The following is a 9,921-nucleotide window of genomic DNA, read 5'->3' on the forward strand; positions in this document are numbered from 1 at the left end:
CACCTTCAATATCGTCAAACCCTCACAAGAAGCAGATCATGATAACAAAGAGGCAAGGGAAGAGCACAATAAAGAACTGATGGAAGAGACAAGCACGAGAACACAAGCACCACACCTGAGAATCCCTATGGTTGACAAGCAACGTGGTCAGAAGGAACAACAGCCAAGTGTAACCCAAGAGGAGCTAGACCCACCAGAGTCACATGAGACAAGCAACAAAACCATTCTAAAAGATGAAACCATAAGGAGAAAAGTAACATCAAAGGAAACAAGGAAAAAGGCCCCAAGAGGATAGAGGAACAAGATTTCTACAGAGGATTTCTCTCCAGGAGATGAAGTGGTCTCTACTTATCTTCCACCTATACCACCTCATCTCCCCACCATCCCATCTCAGCTGCCTCAAGTGTACACCATCAGCAAAATTCTATCCTTAGAACATGTGGAGCTTCTTAACAAAGCCAATGGAGATAGATTCACTGCAAGAGGGAAAGATTTGAAGCACTACCAACCACCCTGACAAAGGCCAGACGTCAAGCTAATGACGTTAAAGAAGCACTTCATGGGAGGCAACCCATGTTTTATATCCTTTCTTTTTAATCTTTAATAGTAGTTAATAAAGCAAGGTTCATGAATTCTAAACCAACTTTGACAAGAACTTATAAGAACCTCTACATGCAGCATATAGTGAATGACAAGTTTGGTGTTCAAGACACACTAAGAGAGCTTGAACACAATTCATATTATGTCAACCTTAGAGCCTTAATCAAAATTTTTTTTACCACATGATCACAAACTAAGTTTGGTGTCACCAACGTTGCATGCATGAGTACTTGATTGGTCGATTGGTTTGCATTCATGAATGGCTCTTAGTTAATCAAAAGCAATTGATGGAGCAGCAACTGGAACAAGGGAGACAGTGGGGTGAATCCTTCCACAAGTTGAACCAAAAGCAAGACCAACAACAAGAAGCCATCCAAAAGCTAATCAACATCCAAGCACATCAAGGTGCACACATTCATGAGATGCATCGGAAACAAAGAGAACAGGTAGATCTTTTCGATGAATACAGAGTGTTCTCGGAAGGAGTCTATATGAGTAAAACCGGTTACCATGTAAACACTCAAGCCAGGCTCAGATACTTAGTCAGACAACTGCCTGTATTGCACCCTGGGATCACAAGGTGTGAGGACGTAAAGGATGAGTTAGCACGAGTGGAACGAGAGAAAGCCGAAAAGAGTCATGAATCAGTAAAGAAGGCACTGGAAGATTGGAAGATGACCAGAATAAATCGGATGCAAGGAAGTGCAAATGGACATAAAGAGGAAAAACAAGGGAGAGAGCATGAGCATTCCAATAAGTAAAAGGTGGTGGAGCTCCTTCTTCATTTTATCTTTTTCAAGTTTTAAATAATGAAAATCATGTATGAAATAGAACATGCTTCCATAGTAGCTTAGGAGTTTTCAATTCTGCCTTAAGATTTCATTGTTTAGGTCTAAGTATGTTGGTCTAAGTCCCTAGCTTCCATTTTCATCTTGCTTATATGTATGCTTGTCCTTTTAAGTCAATTAAAAAGAAAATGTTATGAAAAATAAGAGTGGGTTTATCTTGTGAAGTGAGTTCCTAAGTTTGTGGTATGGTAATTAATTAGCTAAGTTGGTTCACCAACAAGGTGTATAGGCAACTATATGCTCCAAATCACATGCTTGAAACATATCCTATGAGACTAACCAAATAATAAGATCATAATAAGAAAAGAGAAAGAACAATAAGAGTTTGAAAAGGAAAGAAAAACAATAAGAAATAAGGCTAGGCACCAAGGGTTTGAATATTGAGGCATGTGTCTGTGGTGCTTCTGTGCAAAGGATATGCTTGGATGAATAAGCTCTCAGGGGTGCCTTATCACTTGGTAACTTGGGTTAACTAACCCAGGATTATCAGCTGAAAGTCCACTATCAAGAGCAACCTTTGCTACAGAGCACTTAGTAACCCAAAGAGGTGCTGGACACCAAGGTCTAAAGGAAGAAAAATAACAAACCATGTGCCTGTGGTGTGCATGTATGGGGGAAAGAGACTTGAGGGAGTAAGTCCTTAGGGGTGTCTCAACACCTAGCACCTTGAACCAACTGGTTTGGGAGTGTTGGCTGAAAGCTTATCTTAAAGAGTCGCCCTCTCACAGAGCACTTAGCCTAACAAGATTGCAATAAACCCTGGAAAAGAAAGGAGGATCAATAAATAAGAAGTCTCAAAGGATACAATCAAGTGAGCGATCAAGGGCATGATAAAGGCCTGAAAACCAGTGAAGGAATGAACCTAAGTTGCTATGCATGAAACCCTATAAACCATGGATTTGACTTTTACAACAATGAATTGTTTATCTTGTTCTTTCATGCATCTTTCCTATGTTTCAGTACTTGTTTAGGGACAAGCAAGCTTTAAGTTTGGTGTTGTGATGCCAGGGTATCTTGGCCAGTTTCACTGACCTTTTCTTTACTGTTTTAGGGTAGTTTCATGCATTTTCTTATTGAATAAACATGTTTTGGACAAAAATACACTTACACCTTGATTCAGGCAAACATGGCGAACTTTACATGGTTTTATGAGAATTAGGCAAGAATTGAATGATATAATTGATGATGCATAATCTCATGACTTGGAACAGAGCTTTGATGCACTTTAATTGCTTGATTTCAAGACAAAGGAAGCAAGAAGGAGCCACGTTAGCAGCCACGTTAATCTAATTAACGTGATCACTAACGTGGAATAGGGACAAGCTTGTAGCGTTAATGAAAAAGGTGACCCCCAATAACGCCTTCGAAGCCATCATAGCCCACGTTAGTTGCCACGTTAAGTAAATTAACGTGGTAGCTAACTGGTGCACGAAATTGCAATCACACTTTTGCAATTCCGCACAACTAACCAGCAAGTGCACTGGGTCGTCCAAGTAATACCTTACGTGAGTAAGGGTCGATCCCACAGAGATTGTCGGCTTGAAGCAAGCTATTGTTATCTTGTAACTCTTAGTCAGGATATCAATAATTATCAGGGTTGATTGTAAAAAGCAAAAGAACATGAAATAAGTACTTGTTTTGCAGTAGTGGGGAACAGGTTGAGGTTTTGGAGATGCTCTATCCTCTGAATCTCTGCTTTCCTACTGTCTTCTTCTTCAAGCATGCAAGGCTCCTTCCATGGCAAGCTGTATATAGGGTTTCACCGTTGTCAATGGCTACCTCCCATCCTCTCAGTAAAAATGTTCAACGCGCTCTGTCACAGCACGGCTAATCATCTATCGGTTCTCAATCAGGTTGGAATAGAATCCAGTGATTCTTTTGCGTCTGTCACTAACGCCCAGCCCTCAGGAGTTTGAAGCTCGTCACAGTCATTCAATCCTTGAATCCTACTCAGAATACCACAGACAAGGTTTAGACCTTCCGGATTCTTTTGAATGCCACCATCAATTCTAGCTTATACCACGAAGATTCTGATTAAAGAATCCAAGAGATATCTAATCAATCTAAGGTAGAACGGAGGTGGTTGTCAGGCACGCGTTCATAGTTGAGAATGATGATGAGTGTCACGGATCATCACATTCATCAGGTTGAAGAACAAGTGATATCTTAGAATAGAAGCAAGCGTGTTTGAATGAAAAACAGTAGTAATTGCATTAATCCATCAAGACACAGCAGAGCTCCTCACCCCCAACAATAGGGTTTAGAGACTCATGCCATAGAAGATACAATAGAAAAAGTATGGACTATTATACATTTCTGAAAAGCCCAGGATGTCTACGTTCCAACGCCATTGAGAGCGCGCCAATTGGGCATCTGTAGCTCTAGAAAATCCACTTCGAGTGCAGGGAGGTCAGAATCCAACAGCATCTGCGGTCCTTTTCAGCCTCTGAATCAGATTTTTGCTCAGGACCCTCAATTTCAGCCAGAAAATACCTGAAATCACAGAAAAACACACAAACTCATAGTAAAGTCCAAAAAAGTAAATTTTAACTAAAAACTAATAAAAGTATACTAAAAACTAACTAAAACATACTAAAAACATACTAAAAATAATGCCAAAAAGCGTATAAATTATCCGCTCATCACTAACGTGGAGGAAAAGAGGGGCTCTAACGTTAGTGGTAAAAGTGAATGCCACTAACTTTCCACAAGGGAACATTTAGCCACGTTAAGAGTCACGTTAATCCAATTAACGTGAACGCTAACGTGGGAGGAGGAAGCAATCGCCAATGTTAGTGACACTCACCTTTGTCACTAACGTTGGACTAAGCCAAGAGTGCCCACGTTAGTGGTCACGTTAAGACCACTAATGTGAAGAGTAACGTGGAGCTAAGCATGATGGGTCAATGTTAGTGACACTCACCTTTGTCACGAACGTTGGAGATGGCAATCACCACCACGTTAGTGGTCACATTAATCCAACTAACGTGAACTCTAACGTGAGAAGGAGGGGCGTTTGGAGCGTTAGTGACAAAGGTAAGTGTCACTAATGCTCTCGAAGCTTAGGCATGCCCATGTTAAAGGTCACATTAGTTACACTAACATGAACTCTAACGTGGGGAGAAGATGCAAGAGCCAACATTATTGAAAAAGGTGAACGCCAATAACGTTTGCGAAGGACCAAGAGGGTTGGAATGTTAACGTTGAAGTTAGTGCCACCAACGTTGAAGTTAACGTGGATCATTCGTGGGTTGGAATGTTAGTGGAAAAGGTGATTGTCACTAACGTTCTCAAACCCACATTTTCACTTAATGTTAACACCACTAACGTCCTAACTAACGTCCATGCCTAACTCACACTTTTCTGCAAGCAAAGCTGAGTCGACTAAAGATTGTAACTGCTTCAACTCAAGATCAAAGGCCCATATCCAAGACTTAAAGAACTAACTAGAAGATCAAGAAGAGTAGTATATATAGGAGTAGTTTTGAACTAGAAAGGAGCTTGGCAATTTGGAGAACTACACCTTGTATATTTACTTTTCTGCACTTTTCTAGTTACTGAAGAATGTACTCTTTTCTACCATTTTTCATTTCCATTTCCAGAGCTATGAACAACTAAATCCCCTTTCATTGGGTTAGGGAGCTCTGTTGTAATTTGATGGATCAATTATAGTTTTCATTCTTCTTCCTCTTTCTTTTCTCTTGATTTACTAGAAAGCTTTCGATCTTAATTCAATTGGTTAGTTGTCTTGGAAAAGAAACTCTCCATAATTGGATCTTCTCTGAGCCAAAGAAAAGGGATGAGGAGATCATGCTAGAAATGCTTTCTCATGTTGGACCAAATTGGGGTTTGGATGGATATAGTGACATGTAATCCTCCCAACACTTTGATTTGGAAATACATGTGGTATAATTAGTGACCATACTTCATCTCTTCCCATGGGCAATTAAATCAAGGAATTCGGCAATTGTTCAAGCTTAGAGTGATTGGGTTGCCAAGGAATTGGGATCCAATCACCTAAGATTGCCAAGGAGATCAATGAATGCATTGATTGAGGAAGAGATGAGAATGAATTTGATCCGGAGAATGCAACATCTCCTAAGCCCAATGAATCTCTCATTTCTGATCTTACCCATTCTCTTTACTTTATGCCATTTATCTTTATGCTCATTTCCCCAAATCTTTATTTAAGATTCTGCAATTTACTTTCTGCATTTTACTTTCCCGCTATTTAATTTTCTGTAATTCTCAACTCAATTTCTGTTAGCTCAATTAGCACATCTTTCCAACTAAAGTTGCTTGACCAATCAATCACTGTGGGATTCGACCTCACTCTATTGTGAGTTTTTACTTGACGACAATTCGAAATACTTGGCGAAGAGAAATTTGTTGAGAGACAAGTTTTTGTGCATCAATACCTAATTTTAGATGTTATGTGTATGTATTTATAGATATTATAAAATTATATGTATAAAATCATTTATGATATGAATATGAAATTTTAGATCTTATGAATGTAAAATTATAGATGTTACGTTAAAAATATTTTCTCAAATTTTATTATGCAACTTATAATTTTACATATTGATTAATGTAAAATAAAAAATAAAATAAAAAATGAAAAAATTAAACAAATTTTTAAATAAGACTTTTAACTAATCATATTAGAATCAGTTAAAATACACAAATATAAATATTAATTAAAAATATCAAAATAATTTAAAATTATAACATATTAACGGCTGTGAGAATTTTTATGCTCTTTGAAATAGAATGATGAATAACGTCTTCATTATATAAGTTTAACAGTTGTTAAAATCTTTCGTTTTATAGAAAATTATGACTAACAACATTCTCATTAACGAGATTAAACACTTATATAATTGAGGAGGTGAATCAATATACGGTAGTTTTTTTCATAAAGAAATGTCATATGCAAAGATTCTATTAATAAATTCAATTTTTTTTAATAGAACACTCAATACACATAGGTTATTACTATTTAAATCTCTCGTATACCTAGAATCCAGGTGTCATAATAAATACAAATAACACATCTAAAGCCTGTAACAAGAGAGTCTGAAAAAATACTAACATTACAGTTGACCTTAAGAACATTCTTGGAGGGAGGAGGGGAGAAGGGAGAGGAGGGTGGCTACCACCAAAAATTCTGGATTGCGTAATCCCAAAAGTTTCTATCCTTCACCCTTTTCAACTCATTCACCAAGGTTCTCGCAAAGCAAGAGATTTTTCTCTTAATCCAAGGTTCATTTGGTTGAATAAATCATTATATCTATTCCGCCAAATCCACTAAATTCCAGCCGCCACTACTTCCTCTTTACCATTAATAACGCTAGTAATCCAATATTGAAAGTAAAAAGCATTAACATGTTCAACAATAGAAGGATCTAAAGAATTCCATACATGACGAGCAGTGGAACAATCCCGAAGACAATGTAACACAGATTCAAGCTCGTGACCTTATTTATTACAAAGGTCACTTACTGCTAAACTCCTTTTATGATGGAAGACATTAGTGGGAATGGCATCATGCAATGCAAGCCAAAAGAAAAATCTAACATTTTTCAGAATGGAAAGTTTCCATAGCCACTTCCAATTCCCGTCACCTCTCCATTGAAATTATTTCATATGCTACTACTAGAAAAATCACTTTTAGCAGTCATTTATTTTACTTTTAGCGGTAATAAAAATAACCGCTAATACATTTACCGGCAATTAGACATTAGCCATCTAATGCTTTGTCGTTAAAAGGTTTTAGCGGCAATTATACAATTGCCGGTAAAGACCTTTTTAATGGCCATTAAAAATTATAACTTTTGTTGCAATTATACAATTGCCGGTAAAGACCTTTTTAATGGCTGCTAAAAATTATAACTTTTTGTGACTTTTTTTGACAATTTATATAGTTATTAAAAGTAATTAAAAAATTATAACATTATTTACTTATAGTTGCCATTGTTATTGCCGCTAAAACTTTAAGTGATATTTTAATTATTCTATATTCATTTTATTAGAGCTAATTGTTATCTTGGAAAACTATAAATTCCCAAGTTCCAACCATGCCTGTGAGCATTATACAAATTCCTAATAGGTAATTGATATTTTTGATGTAAAACCCGGTTAATTAACGGCTAATTAACTCATAAATGAGAATTTATTCTAGAAAGCCCAAAATGTGATTTTTGTGGCTAAATATGATAGAGGAGATTGAGACGAGAATTTCGGTACCAATTTTTTAGAATTCGGACCAAGATTGGACCGAACGGGCCAAACCGGGCCAACTGGACCCAAAGTGGGCCCTTGGCCCAACATAACTAAACCAAAATCCTAGTTTTCAGCATTCTCTCTCCTCACTAAACACACTCACATGCTGAAAATGGAGGCCATGGAGGGGAGAACTCTCTCTCAAGTTCTTTCCCTCACTTAATCTTCAAACCACCATAACTTTTGATCTAGAGCTCCGATTGCCGCTCCGTTTGCGGCCACGCGTTCACCGCGGAGAGCTCTACAAAACCCATACAATCAATCTTGAGGTAAGCCACGTGTTGCTGTTCGAAATTCCAGCCCTTATTTTCGAGTTTCATGAGTGAAATGTTGAGATTTTGGATTCTTTGATGTTATAGGACCCAACTCTCTTGAAGGAGAAGGTTAATCTTGTCTCCTTGGACCTTGGGTGTGGTAAGATTCTCAACCCTAGTGTGATTTGTGATTTTATGATGTTTGGGTTTTGAGATGTTTTGTATGGGTATGATGGTTGTGGCTTAGGTTGTGTATGTGTGGATATTGGAGCTTGATTGGTGACTTTGAAAAGCTTGGAAAGAGGTATGAGAAGTATGCATGTTGTGATATATGCTTGATGATTGGTTATGGTTGAATTGTGGGTTGAACCATGTTTATGGTGAGTATGATGTTGATTGTGTACAATGATGATTATTTGGAATTGGTGTTGTTGAGATTTGGCATGAGGAAGAGTATATGATATGTCAATATGTTTGAGTTTGAGCCACTTGGGTGAAGTGGGTTAAAATGATGGGATAGTGATTTTTGTAAATTGTGGTAATGTGTCAATGTGTGAGTTGAGGAGGCTTGATGTTGAATTTGATATATATTGATTGATTTCAAAGGAAGGGATGAAATTGGCATGTCTTAATTGGTTTTGAAAAGAGTTGAAAATGGCTTGTTTTGAAAATGGCATATTGTGGTTTTGTATGAAAATATGGTTTTTGGGCATACTTTGACGGGACATAACTTGGACTACGGATCTCTGTTTTGTGCCAAATCTATTTAGAAATGAAATTGGATCTGGGGAGTCCATGCCGTTCGAAGAACGGGTGAAAAATGATTTAAAATGAGAAAGTTATGTCCGTTGGAAGATTGGGGTTTAAATTGGTGAATTCTGCAGCTTTTAACTTAGAAAATTTTTAGCAGAATGACCCCTTGCGCGTGGGCGCACTTGGCGCGTGCGCGCCGTTCTTCCCAAAAATGCCATCCACGCGTGTGCGTGATGTGCGCGGGCGCGCCGATTGTGCTGCACCCAATGCCCAGCCATTTTCCAGAGAGTTATGCCAGAACTGTGCCAGTGTTGTGCCTGGGGCACGAGAACACCCACGCGTACGTGTGGTTGACGCGTGCGCGCCGATTGGCAAATTTTTAATCCACGCGTTAGCGTGCATGATGCTTACGCGTCGATGAGTTTTTGAGGCCATCCGCGCGTGCGCGTGGAGTGCGCGTGCGCGAGGACCTGTTTTCATCCCAAAGTTGATTTTTGAGTTTTAAAAGCCAAATTTCATACTTCTAAGCCTCCAATGTCACCACTTATATCTTAAATCATTATGATATGTCTAGCTATGAGAAGAAAGGCTAGTGAATGTGGTAACTTGCGAGTGAAGCAAGGGGAAAATGAATGATCAATGAGGATCATTGATGATTATGTGAGATGTGGAGGATGGTGGTAGAAGTGCTTGTATGCCATTGGCCGAAGGGCCGTAATTGTTTATGAATATTGGCTGGTTCTGGATTGAACCGTGAGCCGGAAAGGCTGTGTATGATATGAATATTGGCTGGTTCTGGACTGAACCGTGAGCCGGATGGCTGATATGGATGTTGATCCATGGATGAGAATTCATGCATGTTTATGCTGAATTATTGATAATTGTGATTTGCACTCCCACTATCGGAGATACGAGTTTCCCTGGGTAGTAGCAGTGGCTAGCCACCACGTGCTCCAGGTTGAGACTCGAAGCTCTTTTGACCCTATGTCATAAGTGTGGCCGGGCACTGTGAAAGACCCGGATGAGCTCGCCCCCGTAAATATTCACCAGTGAGGGTGATGGATATAGATCATGATTATGATCAAGTTTATGACGAGTATAACTCGAGTTGGGGATGCATGACAGAGGGACAGTCCAATGGTTAGCTACCAGGACTTGTCGGGTTGGCTCTATAACCGACA

At 38.7% G+C, this 9,921-nt stretch overlaps 1 long non-coding RNA gene across 2 annotated transcripts in view; it reads left to right on the forward strand.

Annotated features, from left to right (window-relative positions):
* Positions 1-7,846: 7,846 nt before the first annotated feature.
* LOC127745544 (uncharacterized) overlaps positions 7,847-9,921 on the forward strand; it is an 8,194-nt gene continuing 6,119 nt past the window's right edge. The window contains exons 1-2 of one of the 2 annotated variants that reach the window (XR_008006711.1): positions 7,847-8,002; positions 8,093-8,147. This is a non-coding gene — a long non-coding RNA (uncharacterized LOC127745544). The remainder of the gene's footprint in view (positions 8,003-8,092; positions 8,148-9,921) is intronic. The other variant, XR_008006712.1, reaches the window with a different exon arrangement.

Source organism: Arachis duranensis, chromosome 3 (assembly GCF_000817695.3).
Source record: "Arachis duranensis cultivar V14167 chromosome 3, aradu.V14167.gnm2.J7QH, whole genome shotgun sequence".
NCBI classification, from domain to species: Eukaryota; Viridiplantae; Streptophyta; class Magnoliopsida; order Fabales; family Fabaceae; genus Arachis; species Arachis duranensis.